Genomic DNA, 15,812 nt, shown 5'->3' on the forward strand with positions numbered 1-15,812 from the left:
TAAATCGTGATGCTTCTGCTGGAATGCCACACAATATTGTGGCCGGGTGTGCTGCTATGGGATATTCTGCTTCTACTATGTTGTTCAAGGGCCTGAGATCTTGTATGAAGCGCCAAGACCCCCCTTTAGCCTTGCGCACTGGGTATACAGCCGTGTTACATGGTGATTCTGAGGGGACCAATATGCCATTATTTATAAGGGCCGTTATGGTTTCATATATGCCCTCATCTGCCTCTTTTGATAGTGGGTACTGTTTCACTCTGGGGAGTATTGCACCTTTTTTCAATTTTATCCTTACTCCCCCTATACTTTTTATGCACCCCACGTCATAGGGGCTAGTAGTCCACAATGATGTGGGTACCTTTGTCATATCCTCCTTAAAGAAGGGGACTGGGGTGCATGCGGGTGCCTCAAGTGCCATTGCAATTTTCTGTGCTACTTGTTTGTACGCCACTCTTAGCCATATTTCCACACTCATCATAAACACCATTTCACCTTCCTCCTTTTCTTCTGAGAACAGCTCCTCATCTGACACCTCGGTGAGCCTACATCCTTCTGCTAGTGCTATCACTGCCCTCCATGCTCTTCCTTCTCTGTCTTGGGCATGTACAGCAATGTAATCAGCTGTTGCTATAATGCTCTCAATGTCCACTGGAACCACCTTTCCTTCTGGTTCATTAACTGGTGTTTCTGGTCTGAACAGATAGGCTGCTGGCCTCCTCCAGATTTTTCCTTCTTTCCCTGGCATCCATGCAAATGCCATGTCTGTCCCGTACTGGAAGAGTTCGCCATCTACTGGCTCCGCCCTAATCGCTGTCTGTCCGCAGTATGCTTGCATAATCTGTCGTGCTGTGAGCATGTTAATCCCTGGAGTAGAGCAAATTATGCCGTCCTCAGTAAAGGAGATCGTCATATTCAACCTGTTCATTATGTCTCTCCCCAGTATATTTACTGGTGAGGCACTATAATATAGAAGTGGAACTGACAGGTCATAATCTCCTATAGATAAGGGAATGTTATCAGTAAAAGGAACCAACCCTCTAGCCCCAGAGAATCCTTGGGTGTTCATGGCTTCGCCTGACATCTTAAATTTACCTTCCCTTATGCAAGAACGGGTCACCCCGGTGTCAACAAGGAATGATAATTTTTTGTCACCTATCGTTACCTCTATGCGTGGTTCCTCCGCACTATTAGGTGTTACTGACAGGATGGGACACACCAAGGCCGTCTGTGGGCTGTCCTATTGAGGGTACAACGATTGGCCATTTCCTGTGTAAGGGTTGTGTCCCAGGACCGTCACCCTACCCAGTTGTGTTTGTTGTACTTGGGGTTGTTGTGTTATCGCTACCTGTTGTTGTGGCAGTGAATGTGTCTGTGGCTGTTGTTGTGTTATTAGTTGTTGCTGTTCATTTCCCTGTTGCAACGTCTGCTGTTGCTGTATGCCCTGCTGTTCCTGTGAGGGCCTTGGTTGTCCCTGTTCACTCCATGATGGTGTTCCTGGTCTAACTCTACACGTGCGTGACATGTGCCCTAATAATCCACAACTCCAACACACCGGTGGTTCCCTACTCTACCATGGAAAGCTCCCTGTGTTGTCCTGGTATACTGGTTGCCCTGTGGGGTAGGAATTTCTAAGTCCTCCCACCTGCTGTTGGGTGTTATATCCGTATCCTCTCCCTCTCATAATTCCTCCTCTCCCCCTGTTATAATTATAATACCCAGCTCCTGGCATTGGGTATCCTCCTCCCATGTTGGTCGTGTATGGTTGGAGTGGCGGCACCTGTTGTGTTATAGTCTGTGAAGGTGGTATTTGGGAGGAATCTTGTGCAGCCACTACTTGTGTGGGGCTTTGGGTCATTGTTGTAGGCGTAGTTATTAGTGCCCCTTCCATTGTGTATTCAGTAAGCTTTTTCTGTACTAGTTTAGCCTCTTCCGTTTTCCTGTCCTCTTCCTTTTGTTTCATTTTTCCTTGCCATGTCCTGCAATGATGCACTATAGTCAGTTGTATTTCTGGCCATGCTTTTGCTTCCATTCCCACTACTTTCTTTAGTTGTTTCTGAACTCCTTCTGGGAGCCCTTGTACTAGTATATGATAAAATATTGCTGGTGTTTTGTCCCATTGTTCTCTAGTTTCCATGCGCCACTTCTCTTGGATTTCCTGGATATAATCAACAGGATCTTCGTTCTCACGCATCTTGCGGGAGGTAATTGCTCCTATGTCTGATGTGTCTGGGTACTGTACCCTCAGTGCCTGCCATAGTGCATGTCTGCAGTTTGCGAATGGTGCCCCATCATGCGATGTGTTTGTTATTGTTACCCCAGGGAATCCCGCTCTCTTCCAAATCTCATCCGCTGCATCCCCTAATATCGATATTAGAAGGCCCTTTACATCTCCTACTGCCAGTTTCTGTCCTGCGGTGTGTTTTTCCATTTCATATATCCACTTACCCGCACCTCCACTTAATGATTTGAGCCTGTATTTTATATTTTCTTTGTCTGTATGCTTCCAAGGGACATACTGTGGTCTAACCCCTCCCCTCTCCAGAAGTGGCATTAAGTTATGTCTCGTTTTACCCTTTGTGTTCCATAAAATCGAGTCCTCACACCCTTCCTCTTCTTCCCTTTCTTCTACATCGTCAATTTCATCCGTATTTCCCCTGCTCGTAACTCTTTCTTCTCCATCTTTTCCCCTTCTTCCATCATTTCCTATATTTAATGCGGGCATGTGTATTCGTCTTTCCTGCCTGCGTCTAGGGAGGTCCCTAAGCCGACATGCATAGGGTGTCAGTTCGTCTGTGAAGGGCGCAAGTTTTATTGTGCGTAACGAGCGTGAGGTGGTTGAGCATGTAGAGTGCGATGGGAGAGGGCGTGATGGGGACGGTGCGGCCTCATGTGTCTGTCTTTCCGCTATTCCTTGCTCTCCCTCCTCACTTCTCTCCAGCTCATCCTTTCTCCTACGGATCCATGGTGAGTCTGTGTTGGTCCGGGTGATGTATAGTTTATCTAGGCTTTCCCTTTCACTGTTTCTTCCTTCCTTCTCCACTCCTTCTTCTTCCTCACTACAAAAGTCAGTCATAAACGGCACCCCCCACTCGGTCTTTTTCCCCTTGATTGTTACTGTTTGTAAGTCTATTAGGTCCAGTTCTCCTTTTTCTCCTTTATCAACCGCTCCCCTTTGCGCTGATGTTGTTGCTACTTCTGTGTCTCTATATACATCCCCCCATACTTCACTCTCCCTTCTCCTATCTTCTCTTTCTCCTTCATTTCTCTCCTCCATCTCCCTACCATTTTCCTCCCTTTTCCTTTTTAATTCCTCAATTACTTCACTACTCATCTGTTCCAGTATTCTTTCATCCTCTTTCTTCCTTTCCCATTTCACCCTTTCCCTTTCTAATATACTCTCTATCACCCTCCCTTCTTCGTATTTCTTAGTCGTTTCTGATAGTAATCTCCTCTTCCACATTGCCATTTCTCTTTCTTTCTCTTCTTCTTCCCTTTTCTTTTCTCGCAGCACTGCTCTTGATACCCTTTCTGCTGCTGCTTTTACCCTTTCAGCTTCTCTCCTTTGCTCCTCAGTTCGTTCCCTTATTTTTTCCAATTCGTTCTTACCTTCTTTCCTTTTCCTCGCTCTCTCTCTTTCCTCCCTCTCGAGCTGTTTGATCAATTCATTCTGCTCATCCCTTAACTCTGCTAGTCGTTCCTCCAAAATCTCTTCCTTTTGTCGTAACAACTCTTCCCCCCTCATTTCACTCTCCCTGGTATTATCCTCGTCTGTTTTCCTTACTACCTCCTAATTTTAATAGTATCTGTGCAGCTACCCACTCATCATTTCCTATTTCCACAGTTTGTTCTTCTCCAGTCCTCCCCTCCCCTGCTGGCATCTTCCTATGAGCCACATATGGTGGAGGGCTGTATGCCGGGTTCGAGTACCCCTCAGCCGCCCTTAACTGACCTCTTCCTATTTCTCCTAACTCCCTTAAAGGGTACAACCCCCCTCCCTCTGTTTTCACTCCCTTTGCTAGGGGTATATCGTTGCTCGGTTCCTTTTTTATTTCATTTGATGTATTATTCTTTTCTCCTCCCTCTTGTCCATTCCCCGTGTTGTTTGGGTCTTCACTCCCCTTTTTCCCATCCTCTCCTTCCTCTTTAATCTCTTTTTCTTCCGGTATTTCCCCCACAGTGAACATTCCATTTGGTCCTGGTCGGGACCCTTGGAACATCCTCCATAAGTTAAAGACCTCCACGTGGTTTGCCAACTTCTTCCCTTTGTATGTATTATGCAGATGGTTTAATAGTGAATGTTGGGCATATGGATCGAAGCTACCATTAGGCGGCCACGGTGTTATCATTTTGTTGTCCGTCCCCTGGGTCCATTCTATGCTATACTTAATCAGTTTCTCCCTATGCGGTGACAGTGTGGTACATATGTGTTGTAGTGGGGTAGTGAGGGTGTTCCCCCACCCTCCCGATCCTGTCCTTTATGACATAGTAGCGCTCCACTTGTTACCCTTCCCCTATCTGGTAGCGGTTATCTCAATAGCAGTTTACAATATACAGCCTTATATCGTTACCTGGCCCCGTAAGTTTGGGGACTTGCGATAGTCCGCTAAGGAAAATTATAAAAATATAGTATTTACATTTGTATATTTTCTTCTGTCTTTCTTCCTTCACACGACACCCTTTCGGCCCCCTGCGGCTGAGGCGCACGTAGCCCCCTGCGGCTGCGTACCCCTAATGACGTTTTTATACAGTCGTCCGATTTTCACTTGCTCCTCCTCCTTCTTCTACACTTGCCGTGGCCGGCGTTCTCCGTGCGCAGCCACGTCCCCCGTTTCACCTTTCCCCGATCAACTCATTACCGTTTATCTCCGTTTCCACTCCCTTACCACAGTTCTCTTCCCCACCACTCTCAGAAAGAAAGATGCCTTGTGCTCGGGATATCCTATGAAAGCCCTACTGGTGACGTCACCGATCTCTTCGAGCTACTGGTAAGTTCTTCATATATTCTTTAAGTTCAAAATACACTTGCAATCTACCCCCGTTAACGTCACAGCTGTCTTCCTGTCACTCCTGGAACAAGGTAATCAATAATATAATCGGACTGCGCACACTGCGTCGCCTCGCGTGTGATACACCCCTCGACAGGAGGGCTTAACCAGCCAATTATCTTCCGTATTGGGCAACTAACTAGCTACCGCCTACAGGGAAACGTCATCTACCTATTGAGTTTCTTGCTCGAACAATAGGGATCCTCATCTACTCATTGATCAATAAATGCCAAATCGTAGGAAACCACACACACCCTTACACATAGTCGCGACCTAGGCCAATCAGTGTCTCCGAGCGGCCGCACGTGATGTTCGTGCTCCACCCCCCTCTCTCGCGCAACGTAGCCGACTGCTCTCGCACTCGTTCGGCTACCATTCATTCCATTGCCAACACTAAATTGTCAAACCTTCGCCGCGCACCTGTGCAACACCTCCCACCTCCCGTATTTAATTCCTCCCCCCTCCCTCACAATTTCACATTGCTTGTTGTGCGTGGCATGCTCACCAAGTTCTCTTGATGCGGGGCCGCTCGACTGCGTGCACCCCTCCAAGCGGCTTGCCACCTCCCCTCATCTGGACCACGTCTGGACACTCGCCAACCGCGGGCGGGATACTTCTCAACCGGCTCCCGAGGGCCAATATCCGGATTGCGCTGTCCGGTCTTCTCGCAGCTCTGCGATGGTCCTGTAGTCCTCAGAAGGGGGCAACGGCAAAGGGGGCCGCGCCGCCGGGCCTCCTCGCAACGCGATTACCTGGAAAAAGTAAAAATAAAAAAGCAGATCTTAAACAGATCTCAGCAGTGCCTCCAACTTGTCGGGGGGAAATTCTGCCGGGGTCGGCCGGGCCGTCCGCAGACCTCAGGGCAGGGAGGCCCCAACTCCTCCCGTATATCCCAAAAGAGATAGAGTATGAGACACACGCAAGAAGCAAGGTGACTCTGCTGTTTATTAGACAAAACGGCAGGGATGGGTCAAGGAGCGTACGCGTCCTTCCTGACACACACACAATCGTGGGGCTCGCAGGCCCTTTTTACCTTAGTATGACGCGCTACTTGCGTCACTTGGCAAGTTTAGCAAAAACCTATCTCCACTCTGGATTGGTTACTCGAGTGGTAGGGTTAGTATAGCGCACATATAGAGAACGGTGTTAGTGGCTGAGGGTTAGTCAGGTGGTATACCTGGGCTGTCCCTTCAATTTGATACATGAAAATTGTTACATGAAGACCTCTGAGGATTGGTCAATGTGAATGGCATCAGTGATAAGAACCCCATGTTCTAATTGGTCCGCTCGCGAGCCTCCCAGTCTGGGACTATCGCTGTTCCCAGCTCGCGGTGCACCTGTCATTTGCAACAATGTTTTAATATGGGTAGGTGTAAACAATGTGAGGATTTATTCATATGTTGGGAGGTCGAATACTCCCACTGCTGCAGATGTCCAATGAGTCTTTTAATTGTATCTGCCTGTGTCTTGAAACGTGGGATTCAGGCGTCTCCTTCCTCCTGGGCTTGGCATCTTGTCAGGTTTGGCTTTGTCACGTGAGGTGGGACTGTGTTTGAGGCAAAATTCAACACAATTAATATTGTTTTTCCTACTGTGTGCCTGGTTTATCTTGCAGGTGCGACCTTGGCGTTGGCTTGCAGCGTGCAAGATTGCAACATCGTGCCCTTGGCGGTGTGCTTTCGCCGGGCTCATTTTGCAGGGTCAGCAACCCAGTTCTTGCTCATTCAATGTTCATGGAAGCTTTTGCCTGCGGCCTACTTGGGCCTGGTGCATAGGTGGAACCGTTTGATGCAGGGCGCTTTAGGTTACTGTATCATATTGCTTTATCCTCAGTATCGTGTCCCCGTTATATTCTTCATTATGGTACATGGCTCTTAGAAGAAGCGTGAGCAAGCCTTTTTATATAAGTTCATGATGCGTCTTGCGTTTCTGCATTTTGAGAGCCTATGTGGAAAATAATAAAGATGTACGTCGGTGAGTATGTCTGTCGCCTACGTCATAGCACTGAGTATATTCTTCGTGTAGATTGGTGCGGGAGTGTCCGGTGTGTATATTTGCACAGGTGTGCTGACCGTTTGCTAGGTCGTCATGGCATCTCTAACGACGTGTAGGTTTAGTCGAGTTGATCCGTGCCGCAGTTGTCGGCATGGACAGGGCGGGCTGCTGGGCAGGTAGATGGACACATCCGTATGTTCCTGTACCAGGGTATTTGGTCATCCGGTAGATAGGCAAACTCCTCTCGTGGCGGGTGTCTGGGCCGTGATCCTCTAGGCCAAGCGCGAGAGGGGAAGGGCGGGAGCCTGGTCTTCCATTCTCCCACTTCACTACACTCACCCACCCAACTCTCTCTACAACCCACGCACCCACCTCGACGCCACTCTCTATTCCCTCTCATCCTTCCTCACACACACTTGCTTTATTTCTTACCCTCTGTCAACCTTTCTCACTCATATTTCGTCTAGCTCGTCATCAATAGCACCCTCTCTTAATCATTTCCTCCTTGCTCTATACTATTTCCTTCTCATTCTCTTGCACACCGGCGCTCCTTATTTCATGCTCCTTTGAAATTTTGCACCCCCTCCTTGCACACCGGTACCTATAAATGCAAAATGCATATAAGTTAATGTTAATGTTAAAGGACATTTGTACCGCACACTATCACCACCGGAGCGGTCCCCTGGCACTCTGGCGGCTCTGAAAGAGGGAGGGATGGCGAGTTAGTGGGAGGAGGTTGAAAAAGTGCAAGAGTGCAGTGATGTGCTGTTGGCGGCCTCAGCCCGGTGGGTCCGGCTGGGCCTGGGATATTTCGGCGGTAGTCGTTGTGTACTTTTGTGCGAGTCTATGTGTGTTTTTTGTTTTGTTGTTGCAGTGTAGTGAAGTTTGTGTGGTTTGTTGGGCTGTAGGTTTGTGGTTGTGTTTGGTTTGGAGTTTGAGAGGTGTATGCAGAGGAGGAAATTGTTAGTAAAGTTGGTTAGTTGGCATCTCGATCCTGAATTGAAGAGATGGGCTTGCGTAATCTCTCCAGATGGGGTGCGTGGGCACCCTATGTCACTGGTTAGATCTGGGCCCGTTCTACATTTGAGGCCCTTTTTCACATCTTGCTCCCACCTCCCAACAACCCCACATGTTCTTCACTCCCACTTAGATGGCCAATGCACCTGCCAGTGTCCACACCTCAGTTAGCGTGGTGATTTGTAGTATCTCAATAGTCCACAAGCCAGTGGTACCTAGTAGCAACTAATGGGCGGTTGAAGATGTTGGTTAGGATTGGCTGGGGTTGTTGACTCCGTCTCCATGGGTGTCGCCTGTGTTCTACTCTGTCCGTTGTCATCCGTCCAGGTGCCGTCGATGTTTCTCAGTCGGTTCTGGGAGGTTGTCAGTGTCTTTTCTGGTTTAGTCATTCTTTTTAATTTCTGTTGTTTCGGTTTTAGTCTGTGGTATTGAAAGCCAGGTTTTTAGTAATTTTCTGAATTTTAGGTGATCTTTGGTGTTTCTTATTTCTTTTGGTATGTTGCTCCAGTTTTTTGCGGCTAAGTGGTAGAAGGCGGTACCTCCCAGTTTTTTCTTCATGTATGGTTTTAGTTCCAGGCGGATTTAGTTGCTTGACCTGAGGGGTCTCGTTGGCTTGTAGATTTTTATTTTCTTTTGTAGGAATAAGAGACGTAAATGCCAAAACTATTGGCAATGCCAATGCTTGTTCTTCAGAGGGACCTACAGTGACTACTATTGGTGGAAGAACATTCTCAAATGTGACCTACACATTTTCACAGGTCAATGATTCAAACCTCCCCAAGCAGTGTTGACTTTTGAGGTACAAAGCAGCATTCCAACACCATTGTAACACACTCCTATATCTCATTCGAAGCCCTGACTGTTCCCATGGCCACTCTCCTCCAAGCACCCCAAAAATAGTTTAGATATTTTCAATTTGCAGCACCATTTTGTTCCATTGCCTAGAGGAAACCTGCCAGACCTAGTAGGGCATTGGGGAATGTTGCAGGTCATTGTGTGGTTTGCAGCCTTGCTATTCACCCACGGATGATCAAATATTCTGGTAATTTGTGCTTTAAAATGCACAATATTTAACATATTTTATGAAAACCGAAAAACTCTTAATGTGAAATCGAGCATGTTTGCAATTGAAGCTCCAGAAAATGCACCAATGCTGCAGCATGTGAGGGTCCTGCACAGTAACAAAGGAAGGTTGGCCCCACTAAATGAGTGTGTAGAGCACTGCTACATGTACATGCCTGGAGATACCCTGAAAGTTCATTCTTCAGAACAATCTCGTCGTATTCTCCTTCCACTGGTCTGTGGAACTTGGAATGCCTGTACTGATCACTGCGCCATGGGTGTTTAGAATGCTAGCTCTGGCTGACCTCTCCTGTGGATGATGTGTGTGCTCCTGTTACTTCCTTCCTTTGACACAATACTATTGCGTTTCTTGTTTAATTGTTATTTACTGTGTTCAATAATATGTTTGTATTTTTATTTGTTCACATAAGAACATTCAATCCACAAAACAATCAATAATTAAATGGATCCTTTGTGTGTCAGCATGCTCAGATCAGGCTCATGCACTTACCAAGATCTTGTATGGGGAGATCTGTACATAAAACCTCTCATGATTTTCTGTCGCTGCTGTGATTATTTTGTAATATTGTTTGCGCTACACTGATGCAACTGTTTCAAAGAAGATAAAACATCTGTGTTGTTGAAAATATATGATCCCAGAAAAAAAAGTTGGCGACTTCAACGTTTACACGAAAATTATAATTTTGAGACTTTAGATAAAGTATGCAAAAACACATTTCCGGCCGAGGTCAGCGTGCCACCTGTAGAGAAATATTACCAATGTAAGGACTAAGGGCCTGTTTCATATGAAAGGGCACACAGTCCCTAACGAGGAAACAACAATATATCTAATTAGTGTTGCAATGGATGTTTCATTTCCTCAGGTCACAATTGTGTCATGAAGTTTCGCACCCACGTGGAAAATTCACTAATTTAGGCATGCGCTTTAATAATGTGTTCTCAGCTGTAATGAAAAAAGAAGGAACAAATCAAGGTGATGAAAGAGTGCGAAAATGATGAGGTTATTGCAATTATTGCCGAGCTTGCAGGTACACACCATCTGGCAGAAGTGTTAATTTCGCAGCCGCAAATTCTCAAAGCGTGCTAACTTTGTGAAAACATTTGAAAGTCAGCCTCCAATTACATTCTGAACCGCTCTTTACAAAGGTCATTCTGCAGGCGGAAACAGATAGGCTCGGAACACGAATGTCTATTGCCGTGCGTGGCTCTCATTAAAGGCCGGGAACTGTTCAATAGAACGCTACAGTAGGGAGCCTACCTGCTAAATTGCCAAGAGATACGTTGCAACATCGAACATGTGAATGGTAGTAGTCATGTTTAATTACTATTTTCCAATGTGTTTTTAACATATTGCAATGTTGTATAGCATTTGGTGTTTAGGCTGTTTTCCAGTTTCCATCATCTCTAAGAATAATTCGAAACACAGCTTCTTGTCATAGTCCTTCAACTACCTATGGGCGAGTATTCTATGGGAAAACAAAATGGGTTATTGCTGGAAGCTTTAGAATAAATCTTAACCTCTGGCATTGCTCTGGGCAACCCTCCAAACCATCTTTATTCAGCCTGCCAAGCCATTACAGGAGGGGAAAGACCATATGAAATTCAGGTTTGGTCCCACCCTAAAAGGGGCAGTGCAGCCCAAACTGCTAGGCCACATCCCGGAGTCAGCAAGCATCCCCAGAGGTATGTCAGCCTCATTGGGCATCATCAGTGAGGTGGGACATGAGGCTGAATCATGGGGTGCTTGTGGTCTCTTGCAGAAGGGATGTGACCTTGCAGTTCGGGCTGGAATGCTCCTTTTGGGGTGGGACCAACCCTGATTTGCATATGGTGTTTCTGCATCTGTAATGGCTTGACAGACTGAATAACGATGATCTGGAGGGTTGCCCAGAGCTGTGTCCGTGGTTATGATTAATTAAAAACCTTCCAGCCATCACCTTTTCGTTTTGCACATATATTGTATGGGTCCAGCAAACTATGCAAGATGTCTCCACTTGCAGGTCACTCTCACACATTTTAGGATACATGTGAGAAAGCTAGCTGCAATTCATCCCGAGGTTATAATGTCAGTCTCACTGGCACTGCCCTTTGCTCTTCTGCCCATTCGGAATCTAATTCTGGCAGGTTTCTACGCCAAGGGTGTCCAGTCTGCCCATTCTGGCCTGTTGACTTTTTGGTCTAACATCCATGAACTCTTCATTCGGTGCCCTCTATACCTTATTTCAACTATATTTCGCTGCTGCTTGCTTCCAGGCGAGCATTTGTACACATATTTTACACACACAATAGGCAATCCCCTATTTCGCAATACTAACTTTTGCCCTTACCTTAATTAATAAAATATATACTGGATGATTGTTCCTTTTAGAAGAGGAGCACTAAGGAGCATGGTACATAGTAAATAATCCAGCAAGTATGGTCAGTCCAACAATACATAGTTAGGGATGACAAATATATCCCTGTAGACTGGGACAAGCGCTTGCAGGTCTCATTTCCACACCAGGCTACAGGGAATCACAAGCACTGACCAACCTGTCAGGTTGACAGTGAAAGTGTGGCGGGAGCCTCTTTGTGGCCCTTAACTTGTATTTTTGTGACCTTCCACCATGGGTCCTCCTTTCACCCAGCGGGTTGTCAGGAATCCCAACTCCTACTTCCACAAAAACACTCACAGTGAGACCAGCAAAGTCAAGTCGTGTTCTGAATGATTGTCTCCCTTCACACAATCAACCTCTAATTGCAGAATTGTATTAGAGCGCCAGCAACACAGTAAGTAAATAGGCAGTAGGCATGAGCCACTGTGAATATGACCCAATGGATGGAGCCGAAAAGTGTCCTTTGTGAGGAGGGTACACTTGCCTTTCAGTAATGTGTGATTCCGCCCGGCAGTTACCATAATTACCACTAGGCAGCATGCTCCTGATTACACTGTTATGACTGCAACGTATTTAAAAATAACTAAAGGTACACATTGAAAACTTAGAGTTGGCTGAACCAGTCAGAGCTCAGGCCGGCAAGGGTCAGATGGCTCACGCATGCTCATCAGAAGTTTTGAGAAACTGGGTGCACAAAACATGGGTTGAGCCCTGATGTCTGCTCTGAATTGTAGGATTCATAAAGGGAGGAGTTCTTCCATTATTTATGCTTACAGCAGTCATGCAGAGTGGAGCCTGCCTGCAAATCTCTTTCACAGGTCTCGGGTTACCAGCAGAGCATTTCAATGGAAGCTCTGTACTTGCTCTGCAAGGGACAGGGTAGATGGGCTCAATTATCGACCATGGGGTAAGTGTGAATGTTTTCTGATATGTTATGAGCACATTTGTGCATGCAAGGGTCCCCACCATTCTGCAGCGACCCCATGTATTGTTACAAGAATCAAAGGCAAAGATAAAACGATCTTTTTTTTCTGAAACCATATCAGCTTCATGTAAGGTAACACATAACATCATAGGAAACACAATAACATTGGCAATATGTTTTATTAAGCCAATAGAACTATAAACACCCAAGAATATATCAAGTCAGAAATAAGCTGTATTGAAATTTCTGCCAGTGTTTCCACTTCGGTATCATATGTTTGGTGAACTGATAACCAGTATGTGCAGTGCTGCTATGTGGCAGAGGTAGCAAATAGAATACAAACTGTCCTTGCTAGCCCGATTCCAGTGGGCCTCATAGAAGTACTAATAGGTCCATCTCTAACAAGCATACAATGGGCAAAACAAGAAGAGACATAACACAGTTTCCTTGACCACTTCTTTACATAGACAATGATCTTTTGAGTTTAAGTATCCACCCTAGCTGAACGAGAACAGAGATTTAAAAAAAATAGATCTCAAGAGAAAACACTTTCCTGGCGAGGCTTAGCAGACCACTGTAAGTACCCTTCACAACAGATATCCCAATTGAAAGTCAGGAAATCCATGACGTAATGTTTGCCGATTTTCTAGTTATTCTTTACAGACCTAAAATAGAAAGGAAAGTCTGCATGAAGACTTGCATAATCGCGAAAAATATCATGCTTTAAGATATGACTGTTACTGTCACATGACCATACTAGTGACAAAGTTACACTGCAAGCAATAGTGTAAACATTAACACACACACAAACACTATTCACATGGATAAATATATTATAATTTTTTAGAACAGCCGCTTAACAAATTTAGAAGAACACTTCAATTTGTATCTATGGGCCTCATTTCGAGGCTGGCGGTAGCCGTGACCTTGTTAAGGGCACGGCTGCCGCCAGTAATGACATTTTTAATTAGCGGGACATGCTGACCTTGGTGGACCCGGTAATTACTCATTCCATGGGCCCGGTAAAAATCGATCCCCATTCCCATTCGAGCCCAATAGGGCTCAATGGGAATGAGGAGGAGCTAACAACGGCCCGTTAATAATGGGCCTGTGTTTTAGCTCCCTGGTCCCCTCGCGGGACCCAGAAAGGACGTCTGGTTTTACCAGACATGCTTTCGAGGTCCCGCGAGGGAACCTTGTAATAGGGCGTAGTGGGTTTAATGGCACCAGCACCATTACTGGTGCCATTAAAGCCATTCCTCAAGCTTCATAATGAGACCCAATGTGTTTATAGGAAAACACATTCAATACGTTCATCAACTGAACAGATATGTTTTTAAAACAGACCAGAAATTACGTTTGGAAATTCTGCATTCAGATTCTATTCAATTTTAACCAAATGTAATGCAAGAAAGCAATTATATATATGAAACAATGCTCAAATTTCGATAAACCACCTACGTATACATATCATCCCAAATACAGACACCCTAGCAGCATTTTCTAATGATGATATACATATGTGGTGAACTCAGCTCAACGTGTTTCAAGTAAAAAAAAATATATTCTTCTTCAGGAGTAGGTACTTGTAACTGTCTAAACATTATCTATTTAGAAAAAGGCAAACAAAACTTACATTTAGCACTAAATTATCTAACCTCAATTTAAGGTAGTCAGAACAATAGTTCTAAAGTAACTAACCTCTGCAATTTGGAGTTAACAACTTCAACCAGCGATGCTTCCACGTTTTTACATGTCCCAGACCATAGTAAGTTTCACTTGAAATGTATCCCACATTTGTGTCTTTCCTTAATAACACATAACAGACTTAAGTAATGAGTATCGTACCCATTCGCTAACAACACTATATTTATATATGTGCCCTCTGCAAAACTACTTCAGAACATGAATGTATCTATTGTAGAAAGAGATTTCTGTGGAGATCTATGTTTCTTAAATCTTATCTTCACCCCTAAATGGTTATTATTCAGTTAGCATATGTTCTACATAATAAGACATAATGAAGCAAGTACTGTGTAAACACCGTTTGGCCGCGCTACTTCCCTTCTTCTGTCTGGAATTCCAATAAGGATTGCCTCGTTTTGCTTTACTACGGACTTCATCATCCAGAAGGTGAAAATTCTTACTCAACTACATTCAAAGCCTTCTAGTGCGGGACCTGTTAGGCAGAAACCTGTGCAGTTTCCTCTGGGACCACTGCAAAAGATTTAGGACTACAGGTGTTTGGCAGTAAACCCACTTGGTAGCAGTCTATACCACACAGATTCACTTGGTAGCTGTGGCTGAGCAGTCAGACTTCCCTCAAGAAAAGTTAGGCAGTATGTGGAGTATACAAGATAGGGCAATTTACACAGTCAAACAAGCAGACATGGAACAGAGCTTCGGTGTAAAGATATATAATTATTTTAAGAACACATCTATAAAGAACACACGGCACTAATACGGCAAACAACTTCAATTACAATTACTATAAGTATATCAATCCCCTAACAATATTTCGACAAGTCAAGGTTCAACGGCACCACTTATTTGCAGACAGAGGTGAATGCTTTAACCTAGATGGCACTGTAATATTCGTTAGAACGGGAGAGAAAAGGCAGGGTATGAAACCAACTCGGTACCAACACTTTTACGAAGCAAATGCAAGGCAAGTAAGGCAGGGTCTACTGTAGATCACAAAGTTCAGAGGCCAGGCCCACTCGGAGAGAGGCAAGGCGAAATGTTCCAAAAAGTATCACAGTGGAAATGCACTTCGAGTCTTTGTAGCAAATTGTCACAGAAAGGTTGGACCAGTTTAGAACAGAAAGTTAAGAAGGTCTGGAGGCGACCCAATGGAAAGGTAAGGATTTAAGACACCTCACGCTAACCGTCAAAAGGGAAGCCAGGCAGACACAGTACCTTGTAAGTGAAGAGACAGCTCCGGCGGGGGCAGTTGTTCCTGGTGGTGGATGCAAGTCGGGGCTTTGCCAAGAGATGAGATGATCTCGTCGTCGAAGGAAAGTTGAAGATCGTTGCACCACCAGGGAAGAGACCAGCCGCGGAGTGCTCCGTCACAAGGCACCACCTTTTGGTCGTGGTAGGGGCTAGTGGCTATCCGGTTGCCGGGGTGCTCAGCACGGGCAATTCGACCACTATGCCCTGGAAACGAAGAAAAAGCAAAGGGACTGGTTGTTCCCACCAGTCAGGGGAAGAAGACTCTCCAGCGGGGAGATCTTCTCTGTCGTTGGGAAGTGGTGAGTCGGTTCAGCAGGGCTCCACCGGAGGTGTCGTCGTTGCAGGTTGGCTCAGCTTTACCCTCGTCGGATTCTTAGGTCCTGTGGCGACTTCTGAAGATCCAGTCCCAAAAGC

The sequence above is a fragment of the Ambystoma mexicanum genome, chromosome 5q, assembly GCF_040938575.1.
Source record: "Ambystoma mexicanum isolate Mex_15411 chromosome 5q, UKY_AmexF1_1, whole genome shotgun sequence".
In the NCBI taxonomy this organism is placed as follows: Eukaryota; Metazoa; Chordata; class Amphibia; order Caudata; family Ambystomatidae; genus Ambystoma; species Ambystoma mexicanum.